General features: G+C 36.2%; 1 pseudogene; it reads right to left on the reverse strand.

Annotated features, from left to right (window-relative positions):
* LOC127085013 (calcium-dependent lipid-binding protein-like) overlaps positions 1-12,654 on the reverse strand; it is a 128,843-nt pseudogene that overhangs the window by 11,690 nt on the left and 104,499 nt on the right.

A 12,654-nucleotide genomic window follows, 5' to 3' on the forward strand; every position in this document is an offset into this window, starting at 1 on the left:
ACATGGTTTAATTTGTTAAGTTGGCCATTAAGACTCCAATTTCACAAGTAAAGAAGGGGTATCAAACTAGTCTTTATAACCTTTTACAACAACCATACCAACCAACACATAACTCTCATCAGCAGCAGGAATCATGTGCAAGTCCATTGTCAAAAGATGCTTAGGGAAATGGCACAAAATTAACTCATTCATACAGTTATACTATTCTTTCTTTGTCAAACAGCTTTAAGAAGTAAGATAATATTCACTTGTTTTTGTGGTTAGCTATCACAATAGACCATGGTGTAGTGTAGATTATCAATTTTTGTCGAGCAGACACAGATGACATTCACAGCACATCTTGTTTTTGTAACTATTTTCTACAAAAGCTATGTTTCTAATTGATTTGCCTATAAAGTCACTCAGATCCAAGTAAATATAGATAATATAATTTCTAAGATTCACAAAAAAATGGCGTACCCATTAAATTGAACAAACGGAATGGAGACGGCTCAAATTTGATCTTTGGAAGTGAAACAAAAGCCCACGAAGCAGCACCGACCCAAGGTTCTGTTGGTATTAGTCTCAATTTTACCCAAAGTTCACCGTCAATGTCAAAATCTCGAACACCAACAGGTACAACAATTGGAATAATACCAAATTTAAGAGAAAGACTTAACAGCATGCGGGCACCTCCAGTATACCTAAGGCCTATCTGGTACCTAGATAAAACCAAGGGAAATAAATTGCTTATATTAACCATATGATAATAAAGAATAAATAACACAATAGCCTTGGATCTCAGGAATATAAATCCAAAAATAGTATTACTAAAAAATACTCCAGAATCCAAAACTAACCCTTTCTACAAAAAGATAAGATAAAAAACATTACCAGAACAACAATTCTAGTTCAAATGATGCATACCAAGCTAAAAGATCAATTATTTCAATATCTGATAGCGAATAGAACATTTAACTTAAACAAAGAAGAAAAACATAACTTATAGCAATTGAATAAAGCACAAGAGAAGAAAAACATACTGTAAATCATTGACACGTCGAGAAGTCCTGCGCTCAACATTCCTAACAGATAAAGGTTCATCCCCTAATGAAAATTGCTTAATCTCAACTCTTTCAACATAATCAGGCTTCTCTAAATCATCAATAACAGGTTGAAGCAACCCAATAACCCAATTTTCAAGTCCACCTCTATAAACCTTCCACAACTTCCCCAAAACCATGTTCACCCATTCAACCGACTCTTTCCTCTGTAAATCCTTTTCCAAAAACAAAGAAAAACTAGTAGGCACTTGAGGCCACACACCACGAAAACTATCTTCACTACTACTAACTTTGTTTCTCCTTTTCCTAAAAGTCCACAATTTATCTAAAACAACACCAACAAAGAAAAAAAACACAAACAAACCAGCAATATTTTCGTTTATAGGAGGCGACGGAATCGGGTGAATCACACCCAACTGAGTTCTAATCTTATCCACAATCGGATCCTCTTGAAAAGTAGTGAAGTTTGAACCCAATTGAACTTGTGAATCTTGCAACTTACCTTCTTCAAGTTCATCATTTGAAACCCTATTATCAAGTACGAAACTTTTAGCACCCCATGTAGTGGAATTGGCGTTCCAATTAGTAGAACCTTGTTTGCGAATCGAAGAGGAGTGAATAATCCATTTTTTTCTTCGGAATTTGTGATTAAAACCATTTTCAAACGCAAATCAAACCTTGATCCATATCAAGTTCATTTTCAAAATCAAATCAAAACACTTAATCATTTCAAATATCTTTCATAAATAATATACAAAAGGAACGATTTGGTGTATATCACTATTTTCATCGGTTGTTTGGATACGAGTCATATAGCTTGACTATTTAAACATTTGTGATTGATTAAAAACTTATAACCTGATTCATACAAACCTCTTTCACAATCAAAATCCATTTCGCATCAAAAATCTTTTCGCAGCAAAATTGGATGCAGAAGGAATAGTTTGGTATATGCTTCTCTTTTCCCCGAGTACACAACATTTGTTGAGCAAACAACACTGGTCAGAGATCAAATCTCATCTAAGACAATTACTACTTACTTACTTCCAAACCAATTATTTTAATTGAAATTGTAAAACATTTATTTTTGATGTTGTGATCACGTGGAAATAGTAAAAAGCTAGAAAGTTATAGGTCAAAGGTTCATTAGGCCTATGTTAAAATCAGACCCGTGAAACCTATTTGATTCCTGTAACAATAAAACAAAACTTAATGTTTGACCGGCTAGGCCCACTTATTCTGTTAGGGTTTTTTAATATACTCTTCTTTTTTACCTTCTTCATCTTCCTTTTACAATATACTCCACTTTTTAAATACATATTTAAGCTATTATTTGCCGGTGTAAAAAGAAAACACAAACTAGAAGCTTGAAATCACCAACACCTGCTCATGCTCCCAACTGGTAGCCTACTACTCTCACATCGAATGTTTTGATTTCTTCCTATTTTATCAAACAAAAGGTTTTCATTTTCTTTCTCTACTCAGATCTTGTTTCAACAAACAAGGTGCTTCCATTTTGTTCATTTTTCCAATTTCTTAACCCTCCTCCTCCTCCTTAGATCCCTCTCTCTCTCTCTCTCTCTCTCTCTCATTTAAACAAGGATCTTCCTTATGTTGCAGGAGTATTGGTGTAAATGAGTCAACAAGGTGAAGTGTGGAACAAAAGAAAAAGGAAAAAGGAAAAAAGAATGTTGGTGTTTTAATTTCTAACTACTGTGATTTTCTTGATTAATCAGGTTAGTTCATTTTTAAATGAGTTAGTCATTTGTTCAAATTTGTAAAATGTTCATGTTTCTTATACAAATCATTATAGTTTAAATATGATTTAATTGATGTGTATATTTGGACATTGTTTTTCAAATGCATGCCCTAAATTGGTACTAAATCATCAGTTTCTTTTTAATCGTATTTTTTTAATTTTTTATATATATTAAAAAAATTAATTATTATTAATAATTTTTAAATAATAATAAATATTTTATCTATAATATTCTTAATTATTTATTATATATATATTTTTAAAAAAATTATTTACGAATAATTAAAATAAAACAAATAATACTATCTTAAATTTTATAATTGATCATTAAAATTTTTTTTTTTTAAAAAAATAACATTTATAAAAGAACTTTATTACGTAATTTTAAAACATTTTTTTATAGTATTAAGTTAACTAATGTGCACAAATGTAAGTGAATTAAGTTTACTAAAATTGAAGTGAACAAATTTTATATTCACTCCATCAAACATTTTCTTGTGACTCCGACATCTGACTTGATTGTCTTCGGCCAGAAACAGCTTGAAATCCGTTCAGCCTTTTCTTTCACCTTATTCCATCCCCTCCCGGCGAGGATGCGATTCCATCTTGATTTCTGGCCGCGATAGCCACCGCCGCAAAAAGCCCCGCACCACCTTGAATCACGCCACAATTCAAGGAAAAAACACCAGGGGCAATGACTACTCACAAACTTTCTCAATGTATTCAAGGTGACACAGATTTCATTCTTAAATGTTAATCCACTGAATCGTTGTTAATGTGTTATTTTTTTGATAAAGTATTTCTCTAATTTCTGCTTACAGGTCCAATCTCCAACTCATTCTGCATATCAACGATTTCGGAGCTGTTGAGTAAACAACACTGGTCAGAGCTCAAATCTCATCTAAGACAATTACTACTTACTTACTTCCAAACCAATTATTTTAATTGAAATTGTAAAACATTTATTTTTGATGTTGTGATCACGTGGAAACAGTAAAAAGCTAGAAAGTTATAGGTCAAAGGTTCATTAGGCCTGTGTTAAAATCAGACCCGTGAAACCTATTTGATTCCTGTAACAATAAAACAAAACTTAATGTTTGACCGGCTGAGCCCACTTATTCTGGTAGGGTTTTTTAATATACTCCTCTTTTTTACCTTCTTCATCTTCCTTTTACAATATACTCCACTTTTTAAATACACATTTAAGCTATTATTTGCCGGTGTAAAAAGAAAACACAAACTAGAAGCTTGAAATCACCAACACCTGCTCATGCTCCGAACTGGTAGCCCACTACTCTCACATCGAATGTATTGATTTCTTCCTATTTTAACAAACAAAAGGTTTTCATTTTCTTTCTCTACTCAGATCTTGTTCCAACAAACAAGGAGCTTCCATTTTGTTCATTTTTCCAATTTCTTAACCCTCCTCCTCCTCCTTAGATCCCTCTCTCCCTCTCTCATTTAAAATCGGTTAGACATGTTTAATGAAAATGGGTAAGAGTGTGATGTTTTATGTTGCAGGAGTATTGGTGTAAATGAGTCAACAAGGTGAAGTGTGGAACAACAGAAAAAGGAAAAAGGAAAAAAGAATGCTGGTGTTTTAATTTCTAACTACTGTGATTTTCTTGATTAATCAGGTTAGTTCATTTTTAAATGATTTAGTCATTTGTTCAAATTTGTAAAATGTTCATGTTTCTTATACAAATCATTATAGTTTAAATATGATTTAATTGATGTGTATATTTTGACATTGTTTTTCAAATGCATGCCCTAAATTGGTACTAAATCATCAGTTTCTTTTTAATCGTATTTTTTTATTTTATATATATATATTAAAAAAATTAATTATTATTATTAATTTTTAAATAATAATAATTATTTTATCTATAATATTCTTAATTATTTATTATATATATATTTTTTAAAAATTATTTATGAATAATTAAAATAAAACAATTAATACTATCTTAAATTTTATAATTGATCATTAAAAAAAATATTTTTTTTAAAAAAAAACATTTATAAAAGAACTTTATTACGTAATTTTAAAATATTTTTTATAGTATTAAGTTAACTAATGTGCACAAATGTAAGTGAATTAAGTTTATAAAAATTGAAGTGAACAAATTTTATATTCACTCCTTCAAACATTTTCTTGTGACTCCGACATCCGACTTGATCGTCTTCTGCCAGAAACAGCTTGAAATCCGTTCAGCCTTTTCTTTCACCTTATTCCATCCCCTCCCGGCGAGGATGCGATTCCATCTCGATATCTGGCCGCGATAGCCACCGCCGCAAAATGCCCCACACCACCTTGAATCACGCCGCAATTCAAGGAAAAAACACCAGGAGCAATGACTACTCACAAACTTTCTCAATGTATTCAAGATGACACAGATTTCATTCTTAAATGTTAATCCACTAAATCGTTGTTAATGTGTTGTTTTTTTGATAAAGTATTTCTCTAATTTCTGCTTACAGGTCCAATCTCCAACTCATTCTGCATATCAACGATTTCGGAGCTGTTGAGTAAATAACACTGGTCAGAGCTCAAATCTCATCTAAGAGTTACCAAACCTGCAACATTTCTAGATCAATTACTTAATTCCGGTATTGATTCAGACCTTGTTTTTAGGTTCTTTAATTGGTCTCAGAAAGAGTTCAGATTTTCATATGATCTTGAACCAACTGCCAAACTTTTACATTCTCTAGCGAATTCAAAAAGGTACTCTAAAGTTAGGTCTATTCTGGATAGCTTTGTTAAAAACAGGAAACATACAGTTTCTTCTGTTTTTCACTCACTTTTGTTAGGAGGAGGTTGATCCAGTGCTACTGTTCTGATAATCGATATGTTGGTGTTAGCGTATGTTAGAAATTTAGAGATGCATTCTTCTTATGAAGGGTTTAAGCGAGCTCAAGATTATGGATTTAAATTATCGCTGACTTCGTGTAATCCGTTGTTGAGTGCTTTGGTGAAGGAGAATTGAAATTCTAGTTAACAGACTTTCGATGTCACACGGGATGTTATGACATTCAATTCTGCGCAGACAAGAATTATGCAGAACTTAAAAAGTAAGTGCAGTAAATAATCACAAGGAATTGTTTACCCAGTTCGATCCAACATGACCTACGTCTGGGGGCTACCAAGCCAGGGAGGAAATCCACTATTAGTAGTATTAATTCAGACCTTAAACCAACTGTTTAACCCTATCACTTAATACCTACCCAATGCAATTTCAATCTTACACTAAGATCAGAGTTCCTACTCACTCCCCCTCAATCACCTCAGTGATTACAACCTTTAATTAAGATTAAAGATAATTATGAAGTCACACATCAATCAACTCTTGGTTGTGCTTAACAACTTTAATCAAGATACACAGCACTCACGCTTAAAAGCTTAAAGTGACACAATACTTACAACTCAATGAACACCCTAGTCCAATGCAATCATCTAGGTGATAATTGCTTGGCTCACAAGATACACCTAATACAAGACACACACAAAAATACAACAGTGAAGTATATGAAAAATAAAATCTTCACGCCTAAAATCCCCCGAGTTCTGAATGAAGGATAGCCATCCTTTTATATTGCAGCACTTGGGCCTTGTACTTGTATTTCCTGAAATTAAGGTCAAGCAAGTTAACCTAATTTCCACATCTCAGGGTACTAACAAATAGGCTATTTGTTAGGTTCATTAATTGTAGCTTAGTTGTTAGTTTCCTAGATTTTAGCTCAGCTGTTGAATTCCTGAAGAATAGCCTGAGAAAATGCTAAAACAGAAAAACTAAACAACCTACAATTTAGCATATGCTGTCAGGAATGAATGTCACAACATTCAGTTTGACGTCCACATCATAGACCATATGCTAAGTTTGTTTTTCTTGAAAACAGATTGTACAAATTTGCTGTACTGTATAGGACCAATCCGTCCATACTTCAGTATCAGCTTACATTAATAAATGTCACAATATCCAATTTGACATTTACACATAAGGCCTTATGCCATGGTCTGTTGTTCTCCTGAAGAACAGACTGAGATACATACTGAAGTGTAGCAGAAAACCAACCTGCCTATTATTCAGTATATGCTGTCAATGATGAATGTCATAACATCCAGTTTGACATTCAGACAGTAGGCGTTGTGCCAGGTCTGTTATTCCCTTGATAAACAGACTGAAAATAAATACTGAGTTATAGAAGAACACCAATTGTTCTATTCCTCAGTATCTACTGACAGGGATGAATGTCATAACATCTAGTTTGACATTCAGTAAGTCCTGTAATAGCTAAACCTGCAGCATACTACTCAAGTATGTCATGACATCAGTCAAGACATCAGAGTACAGTTAGATGATCTAACACACAATGCAGTCAAACAAACATCTCCACAGCATATCATGACATCAGTCAAGACATTAGAATCCAGCTAGTGTTTTACCATAAAATGCAGCCAATCAAACATCTACAAACTCCCCCTTTGGCAAATTTTTGGCTAAAACACTTTGGCCTCACAACAGAGTACACAGCAGCGGAAAACACACATCTAGCAGGGAAAATGACCTAGCTAATACACTCAGAGTAGCAACACACTCACACACATAGAAGTTAAATAAAAACTTCACATATCAGCACACATACAGAAGTTAAATAAAAACTTCTAATAGAAGCACACAAAAACACACTCACACTCATGGAAGTGGAACATCAGTTGCAGCACAACCTCTGGATTAGAGGATCTTCAATATCTGTTTAGAAAAAAATTTGTTGTCCTGGGGCATCACAGGTGTTACTCCCCCTTTTTGTCAAAAATGTTGCCAAAGCAACACTTTAAATTACAGACCACATTAAACAGAATTACACACAAATGACAGAATTACAGACTTGATTTTACTTCATAGTTTCAATCAAGAATATCCCCTCTTGATCATGCATTACAGCTTTGATCAAGACATCACCCACTTGATCTTGCTTCACAACTTTGATCAAGTAGTTACACACTCTTGCTTTACAGCATGTACACCAATATCGGATGCCATGACTTTGAGTGTGACTTCTTGAACCACTCCTGCATGAACACTTTCTTGAAGTCCAGCAGGCACATAGGCTATCCCATGTTAGGATATCCCCTCAACATCTTGTTACCACACTTGCAGCAAGTAACATAGTTGTGATCTATTGTCCAGTCATAGCACACTTTCAATTGTTTAATAGGTTTAGATATTAAACAATACATCCCAAACATCATTGGTTGCTATAAATCCTCAGAAAGGCATATTCCCAGTTTGCCCCTTAAATTTTCAAACTGAGTAACATCCAGATCTCTGATGAAGTGATGTCTAATGTCAATATGTTTGGTCCTGCTGTGTTGGATGGGATTCTTGGAAATATTGATGGCATTGAGATTGTCACAGTACAAAGTCATGACATTTTGAGAGACATTGTACTCAGTAAGCATCTGTTTCATCCACACCAGTTGGGAACAACTGCTTCTAGCTGCTATGTATTCAGCCTCTGCAGTGGACAGAGATACACAGTTTTGTTTCTTGCTGAACCATGATATGAGATTGTTTCCCAAGAAGAAACATCCTCCTGAGGTGCTTTTTCTGTCATCAGCACTCCCAGCCCAATCAGCATCACAATACCCAGATAGGACAGGCTCAGAGCTATGAGAGTATAGCATACCATACTCACAAGTCCCATTGACATAGTTGAGAATCCTCTTGACTTGATTTAAGTGGCTCACTTTGGGTTCTGCTTGGTATTTAGCATACACTCCAACTGCATAGGAAATATCAGGTCTACTGGCAGTTAGATATAGTAGACTACCTATCATGCTTCTATACAAGCATTGATCAACACTGGGACCTCCATCATCTTTGGTTAACTTCAAATGAGTAGGTGCAGGAGTTCTTTTGTGCCTAGCATTATCCATACCAAACTTCTTAACTATGTTTTTGGCATACTTTCTTTGGGAGAGAAACATAGACTCCTCCATTTGGTTGACTTGCATTCCAAGAAAATAAGTCAGTTCCCCAACCAGACTCATTTCAAACTCAGATTGCATCTGGTGAACAAAATGTTTCACCATTTGCTCTGACATTCTACCAAAGACAATGTCATCCACATAAATTTGGGCAATCATGATTTTGCCATCTTCATCCTTCACAAATAAGGTCTTATCTATCCCACCTTTTCCGTACCCATGAGAGGTCAGAAATTCAGTCAACCTTTCATACCAAGCTCTAGGTGCTTGCTTCAACCCATACAAGGCTTTCCTCAACTTGTACACATGTTTAGGTTGGTTAGGATCACATAACTCTTTGGGTTGTTCCACATAGACTTCTTCATTTAAGTATCCATTTAAAAATGCACTCTTCACATCCATTTGGAACAATTTGAACTTCAGAATGCAGGCCACACCTAACAGCTGTCTGATTGACTCAAGTCTAGCAACAGGTGCAAATGTCTCATCAAAATCAACCCCTTCAACTTGAGTATATCCTTGAGCCACTAGTCTTGCTTTATTCCTAGTTATTACTCCTTTCTCATCAGACTTGTTCTTGTAAATCCACTTGGTACCAATGATGTTAGTCCCTTCAGGTCGTGGAACTAGCTCCCATACTTCATTCCTTTTACACTGCTCCAGTTCATCTTGCATGGCATTGATCCAATATTCATCATTCAGGGCTTCTTTCACATTTTTTGGTTCAACCTTGGATACAAAACAGGAATTTGAGCTAATTTTTGTTGATCTGGTAGTCACACCACTATTGGGATCCCCTATGATAAGATCCTTAGGGTGGTCTTTCTGAATTCTGATAGATGGCACTTTGGTGGATGCATCTACCTCACATTCAGGAGGAGTCTCATGTACTTCTTCAGACTTGACTGGTATGTCTGTTGGAGTATCAAGGAATGTTCCAACATCCTCTATGACATCGACTCCTTCCTCTTTATCATCCACAATAACATTTATGGATTCCATTAGGACATTGGTCCTGGAGTTGAATACTCTGTAGGCTCTGCTGTTAGTTGAGTATCCTGGGAATATACCCTCATCACTTTTGGGATCCATTTTCCTTCTCTGTTCACGATCTGTAAGAATGTAACAATTGCTTCCAAAGATATGAAAGTACTTCATAGTGGGTTTTCTGCCTTTCCATATTTCATACAGAGTGGAAGAGGTTCCTTTTCTCAAGGTAACTCTATTGTGAACATAGCAAGCTGTATTCATTGCTTCGGCCCAAAAGTGCATAGGAAGCTTCTTTGCATGAATCATTGCTCTGGCGGATTCTTGAATAGTTCTGTTTTTCCTTTCAACTATCCTATTTTGCTGAGGAGTTATTGGAGAGGAAAATTCATGACTTATCCCTTCAGACGAGAAAAACTCATCAAACTTGGAATTCTTAAACTCCGTCCCATGGTCACTCCTAATTCGGACAACATAACTGTCCTTTTCCCTTTGAAGTCTGATGCACAATTCTTTTAAGACATCAAATGCATTTGACTTTTCTCTGATGAAGCTTATCCAAGTGTATCTTGAATGGTCATCAACAACCACATAGGCATACCTCTTTCCACCCAGACTCTCAACCTGCATAGGTCCCATTAATTCCATGTGCAAAAGTTCCAGAGTTTTGGATGTTGTAGGATGTCCCAGCTTAGGGTGTGACATCTTGGTTTGCTTGCCGACCTGGCATTCTCCATAGACTCTTCCTTCATAAATAAGCAGCTTTGGGATTCCTCTAACTGCTTCCTTGGATATGATCTTTTTCATTCCCCTTAAGTGGAGATGACCAAGACGTCTATGCCACAGCTTCACCTCCTATTCTTACTTGGCTGAGGAGCAAATTGTGGAAAAGTTTGAGACTTTAGGTTCCCATAGATAACAGTTATCTTTGGATCTGGATCCTCTCATAACTTCCTGATTATCTCCATTTGTCACAACACATAGCTCCTTAGTAAACTGAACAAAGAACCCTTGATCACACAGTTGGCTTATGCTGATGAGATTAGCAGTTAGTCCTTTTACTAACAGCACATTATTCAGTTCTGGAACTCCAGTGTTGTTCAGCTTACCCACACCTTTGATTTTTCCTTTAGCACCATCACCAAAGGTCACATAACTGGTAGTGTGAGGTTGTATATTCACCAATAAATTCTCCATACCAGTCATATGTCTTGAGCAGCCACTATCAAAGTACCAGTCTTCTCTGGTAGATGCCCTTAGAGCTATGTGAGCTAACCTAGCATACCATTATCGTTTCTTGATGGGGGCATTATGCTTATATGCCTTATGCTTAGGTCTGACATGAGGGGCTTGGTTAGGATAACCATGCAGCCTGTAGTAGAAGGCTTTTATATGACCAAACCTACCACAGTAGTGACATCTCCATCTCTGAAATTTCTTCTTCTGATGGTTACTCATCCTGATTCCCTGATGTTGAGACATTGGGTGTGACCTCCGTTTGAATTTCTGAATTTCAGCCTTTGAGCGTTTGAGTTCAGCTGAGGATTTCTTCACAAAGCCTAAACCAGACATGGTTCCAGACTTCTGTCCCACCTTTAGGATCTCTTCCAAGGTGTCCGTTCCTTTATTTAGCATTCTGATAGATTTCGTCATTTGATCTAGCTTGGAGGTCAGCAATGTTATTTCACCATTTAGACCATCTATGATTGTCAGATGCTTCTATTTCTCATCCTCCAGCTCCTTGATGAGTTTCTTCTGCTTTTCTCCTTGTACACGCACTTCTGTACTTGTGACACATAGCTCCTTATATGATGCAACAAGTTCATCAAAGGTCAGTTCATCTTCACTTGAGTCATCATCAGTGGCACAAACACTAGTTAGTGCAGTGACATGTTTAGCAGATTCTCCTTCAGATTCACTCTCAGACTCTCCTTCAGACCATGTGACAGATAGCCCCTTCTTTTGCATCTTGAGGTAAGTGGGACATTCGGCTCTAACGTGTCCAAAACCTTCACATCCATGGCACTGGATTCCCTTGCCTTGGTTGAACTTTTCTTCAGAAGTTGATCTTTTCCTGATGTCAGACGAGATGTTCTTGACATTTGGTCTCCCTTTTTGATCAATCTTCTTCACGAACTTGTTGAACTGTCTCCCAAGCATGGCTATGGCTTCTGATATGCTTTCATCACCTCCAGTACATCCTGCTTTTGAATCCTCTTCAGCATTTGATACAAAAGCTACGTTTTTGTTCTTCTTTTCAACATTCTCACACACGCCTATTTCAAAGGTTTGTAGAGAACCAATGAGCTCATCCACCTTCATATTGCAGATCTCCTGAGCTTCTTCTATAACAGTGACCTTCATGGCAAATCTCTTAGGTAATGACATGAGAATCTTTCTTACAAGTTTCTCTTCAGCCATTTTCTCACCTAAGCCACCAGAGGTGTTGGCAATTTCAAGAATATTCATGTGGAAGTCATGAATAGTCTCATCCTCTTTCATCCTCAGATTTTCAAACTTGGTGGTAAGCATCTGAAGTTTAGACATCTTCACCTTGGAGGTACCTTCATGAGTTATCTTGAGGGTATCCCAAACTTCCTTAGCCAGCTCACAGTGGTGCACCAGTCTGAAGATGTTCTTACTTATTCCATTGAACAATGCATTCAAGGCCTTAGAATTTCCAAGAGCTAATGCCTCTTGCTCCTTGTCCCACTCTTATTCAGAAGTTTGCACATTGACTCCATCTTTACCTGTCTTCGTTGGATGTTCCCATCCTATGTTGACAGCTCTCCAGACTTTTCTATCTAGAGACCTTAAGAAGGCTATCATACGAAGCTTCCAGTCATCATAGTTAGAACCATCCAACATGGGTGGTC

Source organism: Lathyrus oleraceus, chromosome 5 (assembly GCF_024323335.1).
Source record: "Lathyrus oleraceus cultivar Zhongwan6 chromosome 5, CAAS_Psat_ZW6_1.0, whole genome shotgun sequence".
NCBI lineage: Eukaryota > Viridiplantae > Streptophyta > Magnoliopsida > Fabales > Fabaceae > Lathyrus > Lathyrus oleraceus.